This window comes from Drosophila obscura, unplaced genomic scaffold, assembly GCF_018151105.1.
Source record: "Drosophila obscura isolate BZ-5 IFL unplaced genomic scaffold, ASM1815110v1 contig_192, whole genome shotgun sequence".
In the NCBI taxonomy this organism is placed as follows: domain Eukaryota; kingdom Metazoa; phylum Arthropoda; class Insecta; order Diptera; family Drosophilidae; genus Drosophila; species Drosophila obscura.
This window is the reverse complement of record NW_024542781.1, coordinates 551,046-559,232: the sequence shown is the minus strand read 5'-3', so window position 1 is coordinate 559,232 and position 8,187 is coordinate 551,046. Positions and strand designations below refer to the sequence as shown.

The 8,187-nt window shown below is 48.7% G+C and overlaps 1 non-coding gene across 1 annotated transcript; it reads left to right on the top strand.

The window, feature by feature from the left end:
• The first annotated feature begins 719 nt into the window (after positions 1-719).
• On the top strand, positions 720-792 carry Trnaf-gaa. Its single transcript has one exon. It is a non-coding gene; the product is annotated as a tRNA-Phe (tRNA).
• Positions 793-8,187: the final 7,395 nt, after the last annotated feature.

The following is an 8,187-nucleotide window of genomic DNA, read 5'->3' as shown; positions in this document are numbered from 1 at the left end:
CGCTGGCTGATTTGTTGCCCAGCGAGCAAAACTGTGTGCGACACCCCGGCCAACACTGATCTCCGCGACCCGGGCCTCCTCCTTTCGTGCTGCTTCTGCTACTGCTACTGCTGCTCCTCCACCTACCGCGCCCCCGACCACAATAGTTCATTAGATGCCATGTGCCATCGTGGCGGAACAAACATGATTTGGCCTGGCCGCAAACTGAGGAGACGACGCGATGGATGGGCAATGGGCCCCAGCAACACAGCCACGGGAGACTTCCAACTAAATCGGAGAGTCGTCTCCCCACACTACACAAAATAAACTATAACATTTCCAGTGACATCCATATCATGATGGAAATATATAAATTCTTCTCTTCCCATTAGAAGATGAGATTTATATCCAATGGATATATAAGATTTTTCAAAGTTTTCAATTAAATTGATTGAATTTTGTGGCAGTGTAACTGCCAACTGTGTGTTTTAGCTTTTTGCATTTGAAATGCATTTGACTTTGATGGCTTCGGCGCTGAAGCTGACGCTGACGCCGACGCTGGCTTTGACTCCTCTGGCCATGCCTTCGGCGGGGAGTTCTCTACGGCGGCCTGGGCAAAGGTTCTATTTTTAATACGCTGCAGATTAGATAAGCCCCCAAATGGCAGCAGGCAACAGGCCTTTGGATACGATACGGAGCACGCGTGACTACACGACACTTAGCGCCAGGCACATCACAGCGCCGAAATAGCTCAGTTGGGAGAGCGTTAGACTGAAGATCTAAAGGTCCCCGGTTCAATCCCGGGTTTCGGCAAGCAACAATTTTTTTTCTCTTTTCTTTTTCTAACGAACATTTTGAATACAAATTATCATTTACATACTATTATTTATAAACTTTCTTTATTTGTTAAATATTTGCTACTTATCTAGAGACTTATTTCGATAAGCTGCACTTAAATAACCATTTAAATGCATTTATTTGGCTATTCTATTGTCCCTGGCTACAGGACATGCACAGTGGCATGTGGCTGTCAATCAAAAGATGTTCACAAAATTAAACTAAGCCGGCGAGGCAAATGCTGACCGGGCCTGCACACGGACAATGGACAATAGATGGCAAGATGGTCAGAATGAAAGGTGCAGATTAAGCTGCATAATGGACACAACTCAATCAAACAGCAGGCTAAACAGGACAAGGACGAGCACAAGGACAAGGACACGGGCTCGGACTCGGGCACAGTGACAGGGACAGGGAAAAGGGAAATGGAAATGCCAATAGAAAGGGAAAATGCAAATCGCATTATTAACGCAGCCATTGACACATTGGACCTTGGCCATTGGACCATTGTCCAGTTGACGGATACGGTCCATCCCGGATAAAGCAAAAGTGTGACGAATGCGCTGACAACAATTAACAATCAAGAAAGGTGAGCCACCAAGGTACCTGGTGGCCAGGCCAGGACAGGCCAGGACAGGCCAGGACATCATCAGCACGTTCAAGTGGACAACTGATTGAGACGATTTAGACCAGGAGCGGGCGTTTGAGTTTGAGTATGAGTAGGGAGCAGTAGGGAACAGTAGTTGTCCTAGCTGGGGGCGTGATAGATTCATCCTGACAGCTGCAAAAAAATATGCAAAGGACTATGGAATCTCTCGCCGTGTCCAACAGCTGCGGCGGACGCGTGCTAAGCGACCACAAAAGCCATTGACTCGAATGGAAATGTGGAGATTGCCCGAGACTACGCCCCAGGAATATCGCATATCCGTTTGGCATAAAAAACCAAATACCATGCCCCGTCAATGCCGTGGCAACTGGCACGCACCACATGGCGCCCCCTCCTGCCACATCTCTCAGTGTCTTTTGCATACAACAAAAAATCGAAAGAAAAAACCGAGAGGCTCGTGTTTTTTTTTTCTATAATTTCATTGTGTTTTTTTTTATTTTTTGTTATGGCCCATTGAAAGTGAAAGAGGCACCCTCAAATTGCAGCATCTTGTGGCCTGGCCAGGAAGTGTGGCAGCCGCGAAAAAAATACGAGAGAGAAGGTACAAAAAAAAAAAGTGAAAAGATCCTTTTTGGATCTGTGGTCGGGGTGCCAATTGTCTATGATGAAGGCCTCGGCTCAGGTTTGTGTGGATGCTATCAAGGAAATGATTTTCTTCTTTTTTTCATCCATTGTTAGCCACACAAAAAACAGCAGTCACAGTGGCAGGGGTGGGGGTAAGGGTAAGGGTAAGGTACTCTCTATAAGGGTGAGCCCTGCCACTCTCGCTTTCGTTGTGAGCCCACTCCGGGCCAGGGCCAGGGCCAGTCCTGAGGCCGCTGCCTAGTCGCTCAAGCAGATGCGCTTAGAATTTAGAAATATGCAAACTTGTATCAGGGCCCCAGCGAGCCAGGCGCAATGCCATCGTCTTACAAGAGTCGTAAGGGGGGCGCTGGGGAAGTAGTAGTCCCACACATGCTCCGTACACACATGCTATATGTATGCTGGCCGTAAGGGTTGCCCGCCCGTCCGCTAAGCACACGGACTAAACATTGCCGTGGGGGTGACATGTAAATTTTTGGTAGATTTGTAGTACGAAATCCTGTAAAAGGTATCAGGCAGGCAGCAAAGCCCAGCACAGCAACAATGTACGCCCGTTTACAGGGTCCCCAGCGACCCCAGCGACCCCACCCCACTCTACCTCTACAGTCGCTTACACATTGTTGCAGCGACTACTTTGAGGGCACACAGCACATTGTAGGAGCCTTACAAGAGTACTCACCAATACCAGGGCAGAAAAAGAGCCCCACGGGCTGGGTGGTGCATATTGCGCACAGTGGGCAAGGAAGACACCTTTTTGGAAGCGAAAATATTATAATTATAAATGTAATAATTTACTATTTAATCTTTAATCTTTATTAAGTATTCTTTATGTAAGTAACAAACATTTTCTATCGCCAGAGACTCGCATTGGACTCGTCAAGAAGATTTATTTCATCGCCATTTCATCATTTCTTCCGAGAGAATTTCACAGCCCTAATTGTCCACTGTCTCAGGAGTTTCTTAATATTAGTATTATCTTTTTATCACTCTTTATATTCCTTATTCGATTTTCGAAAGTTTTAATCGCTAAACAATCGCTTGGAAGATGGAATCCTCTAACAATCTCCCTCTCGACTCCCTGAAGACTCTTTTCGGCGATAGCCAATTGAACAGTCCTCCAAATGTTTGCTGGGTATGGGGAAATACTCATACACACATTGCGAAGACCATTCCCGACTGAGCTTTATATTTTATTGACTATTTTCCCATAAATATGTTTTTACTTTATTTACTGGGAATATTTTAGATTTCCCCTTGTACACATATTACATTTTTTATTCTACTTCTTACTTAGCCCACGGTACGCCATCTCCATTAGCCTCTCTTAGTGCTGGCACTTTCCCTTACTCTTTCTCTCCCACTGCAGCTGCGCAGAACGAAAGTCCTGACTGGGGGGGACGGACGCGTCTGGTATTTTCAACCCACTGACCACTGCTGTTCGCCTGCTAACAGAATCTACAATATTTCTTTTTCTCCACCGGAATGCGACGCCCACGCGGATGTCGGTTTAGGCGCCAAGTTTGCCACGCAACGTGCGCGTTGATAAATTATGCAGACTCTTTCTCACGCGGCGCTCTCTCTCATTTTCTCACTTTCTCTCCTGGCCAGACAGCCGCTAGACACGTGGCCAGGACATGCAAATTTCTTATCATTATCGTAAGGGTAATAGGCAACCAAAGTTGGACAGTAAGTCGGGGGCGTACCAGAGAGACACGGACAGATTTGCTCCCGTTGCTGGCATTCATAATGCTCCGCTCAGACGAACCTAACTCCCCTATCCTACATACGTGTGGGCCGGCATCCATTCCCGCTCCCGATGCACTGCACCAACTGCGCATGTCCATCCCCTAATGGGTGGGACTGGGGGGAGACTGGGACTTCGGTAGCTGTTGGCTTTGCTGTTAGCCTGATCCAAACTGACGCCGACAAGTTGACTGTTTTCACATTAAATTGTCAAATTTATGACCCTCGAGTGACAGTGGCCCAAAGCCACACACAGAGAGAGACAGAGAGAGAGAGAGGATGCCATTTCTAATGCCATTTCTAAGCTTCAGGAATTTCTTTTTCTAACATTTCTATGAGAAATATCTGGCTAACAGGCGCCAAGAACTTGCAGATGGGGATTGGAATGCGGCATCCTTCGTGCATTCTAGCTGGCATCAGCTGTTTAGTTGAGATTCTCTGAGTATTTTCTATTGCCGTGCCGACGCCTCCTGTTGGCCTGACATCGTGTGACGAAAATGGAAATTTTCTAATGGTCGCGGCATTTTGCCCCTTGGGTGGCAGTGGGGCGGCCACAGGTCGTGGCTCCCTGCCTGGCTGCCTGCCGTTTCGCTGCCTGCCGTTTCGCTGCCGAAAATTCGCTCCAGGCTCGGGAGAGGAAGTTCTTGGCTTCTTGGTGGGCTGCCTGCGAGCCTGTTCGAATGAGCCAGAAGATTGATGACTTGACGTTTTAATGACGTGCTAAATGGCTATAAAAGTCACTGACACCACCAGCAGCAGCAGTCAAAGCAGCATTTTTTGGTTTGGTTTTTTTTTTCGATTTTCTTTTTGTTTTCCGGCAATATGTGTGTGTTTTTTATATATACTTTTACTCGTGCTTTTTTATCTAGAAACACATGTCTTTGGGTATGCTTCCCTGCTCGTTTCGGCTCGAAAGTATTTTTTTAAAGCCACTCAAAGTTGACGCTCCACGTTGGGGGTTACTCAATGGAACCCACCTTTCACGTATGTTCAAGCCCCAGCAACCCCAAAGGGGGTTGGTGTGTGTGGCACCCTTAGCTTTGGGCCCCCACTCCCCCCCTAGGGTGTTGTCAGGTCGATTCATTTGCTCTATTATACAACGACGAGCATGTATGTATGTAGTTTTCCGTCTACACGGGGGAATATTTAATGGGCGAAACATTTAGTAGCCGCTGCCTGTCCACTGCTGCGTACCTGTGCCACAAAAGCCGCATTTTGGCACTTTAAGAATCGGCGCCATTTTGAAAATTGCAGGCATCGCTTCACATTTAAATCCTGACTCACGTGGCGTATGCGCAATCATCCACAGGCACTGAGAGTTTCCTGCGGGTGCCACGGGAATCGCCTGCTTGCCGCTTGCTGGCAGCCGCGTGCGGCACATGCAATGGATCAATAGCTGCCCCGGCCACGCCCGTCAATCGTCGAATCTGCACAGGCACAGCGCACAGGCATTTCGGGATACAGATACACAAATAGTTAGATAAATAGATACATAAATAGATATCTGGATGTACTGAGGCCTGGCTGCCACACATGCGGAACTGATGCATTTTCATTTAACAGGCGACCAGGGCCGCACACCGGAAGTGGAATTCCTAAGCTCACTTCCGCTTAAAGTTGCTTGCCAACTGCTGCTGGTGGGCCTTCTGCTGCTTCTGCTACTCCTGCTGCTCCTGCTGCTGTTCCCCTGTCAGCATGGCGTCCTTTACTGTCGCCTCGGCCAATGTTGCCATGGGGCATTGGCGTCATGAGCGCCAAGGGGCGTCCGGCGCCCGGTAAAAATGCGCAAATATTTTTGGGGCTTTTTTTGGGCTGCCACACTCAACATCTGTTTGTTGAAGCATTTCGCAATTTTTTTGGGGGGGCAGCGTCATCACATTGGAATGCGATGGCGCTGCCTTTGAGTGCGTCTGCGGGCCTAATGACGGTATTTTTATGCTGGCTCCAAAAATTCCTGCAACTGGCGCGAGATTTTCGCTACGGCTGGCATTTTTTTGGTGAAACAAGTTGGTTTGCCTATTGGCGGGTTCTCTGCGCCCAACGCTCTACACGGCTGAGGGTTACTTTCACTGACTGTGCGACTGTGACTGTCACTGCGACCCTTAACTCTCTTTTTTCCGGGGGTAGTTTCCACGCATAGTTGTATGCTACACAATGCACAACAAAAAATATACCTAGCGATGTGTGTGCGGGGGTTTCGGGAATTACACATATGGATGTATGTGTGGGGGGCTTTTTGGGGGGTTAGGGTTGGGGTTGTGTGTGTGCAGGAGGGTTGCTTAGCTAAGCAGCCACTGTATCTGTACAAAGATGTTTGCGGAGGGGTTTGGGCAGCTTCTTGCCGCTTCTTAGCCGCCTCACATGTGTAGTTTTGAAGTGCCAAGAGCGCAGGACACTTTCGCCTGCTCTTGGCGAGCATAGAGCAAGAGAGCGACGGTGAGAGGCAGAGCTCTCAACTATTTGGCGTTAGTGAAGGTTCACAGAGATAGTTGGTTGTGCTGCTCGGGCCTGCTGCTGCCCTGATAGTCTGGTATGGTAATACTGTTAGTTTTGAAACACTATAGTTTCATAGTTTTAGTTATAACAGTAATCCCACCCACACGGACAACAACGGGCGACCAACGAAGAGAGCGGGATGAGCGTGCGAGTATTTTTTTTATTTAACGGCCTAATGGAATTACACGGGGCTGCTGCGGGCCCCACCCAACCGATTGCTGTTCGCCTTGTTGGAATATACGGAAAAATCCATTATTATGAGCGCCAACTCTCCTGGAGCTGGCCCAAGAGCCGTCGATTAGCTCTCGCACCTGTCGCCGTTGTCGTTGTTAAAGATTGCATAATTTACCTGGCCACAGCAGGCACCCAGCAAACGCCAGTAGCCTGCTGCACTCAGGTGTGACAAACACACGGCCTAAGCGCGTACACAGCCAGTGAAAGGTAACAAAAAATTCTAATATCACATGCCTTGGGGGTGGGTGTGGGTGTGCGAGTGCCAGCCGTGGTATAGGGTTGCGGGAACGTTAGAAATTTCTAAGCGAGAATTTCGATATTAGAAGGTAACAGGCGCCGAGGAGGCCGCAGCAGGCGTTGGTATGCATTAGCACAGTTAGCTTAGAAAGTCCACAAAGCCCAGCTGTGCGCATGACACAGCCCGAGCACAGCACAGCCCGCGAACCACCCCCCGGCATGAGGGGCATGGCAAATGGCATTCGGATGTGGTATGTAGCTGTACATACTCGTGGCACGTCACACGTAACACCCTCAGCAGTGGCAGGTTCCATGACCTGACACGGTCGCACGGTAAATAAAGTTAAACAAAAACCAAACTGAAAAGAAAAAAAGAAAATAAAATACAAAACAATATTGGTAGGGGAACTGTCGGGACTCTGTGGGGCGGACTCCTCCGTGGGGAGGGGGTGGGTGTGGGTGTGTTTTGGGTGGAACGTCCTACTGCGGTCCGCTGGCAGCCTGTTCAAAATGAATTTCTGGAGCTTTGAAGATTATGGACTCACTTAAGAGACGCTTTGATGTCGCCACGGTGTGCATGCTCAAGTCACCGCTCTCGACATTTAATTAGCCCAAGAGGATCAAAGAGTGGCTTCAAGTGGTTGCCGGGGCCAACACGCCCAGCGGCAAAATGCCGCACAAGTTGCATTTAAAGGATATGGCAACAGGCGTACAGCAAGACACAGACAGCACGGCAAACGGGGCAAACGAAATGAAAACAAAATGAAACACAGAAAAAAGCCAAGTGGGGTAGAAATAAAATTGATAAAATGCCATAAATAAATTGCTGGTCAAATAAACACACATAAAGCCAGGGCAGGCCAGCCCAGCCCAGGCCATGCCAGTCCAATGGCATGTGGCATGTGGCATGTAAGCCAATCTCTCTCACAGACACAGGGCACAGAGTGTGCTTGAGTGTGCGTAAGTATTGTAACTGTTGGCTGTTGGCTGTATCTACATGTGTCTAGGCATGTATATCTGTGGCATGTATTTAATGAACTGGCAACATGTGTAGCATATTATTTACACAATTTAATGTATTTAAATGCAATTCTTTCTGCTGCCGTCGCTCCAGCCCCCCACAGCCCCCCCAGCCATGCTGCCAGCCACTACACACTCCCATTCACATGCTGCCGCACCGCCGCGGAGTGCGCCACCAATACAAGCGCAATGATGTAAGTATATGAAATGCGAATAGGTTCGCAGGATGTTCCGCAAGTGGCAGAGCTATTAAGTGGTGGCCGGAGCGGGATGGGGCAGAGCTATCATCATCATCATCGCCAGCAGCGACAATGTGGAGGGGTAGCAACCCCATGTCGACACGTTCGCCCCTGCCATGCCACATTGTTCTGTTCTGTTCTGCTCTGTCCCCC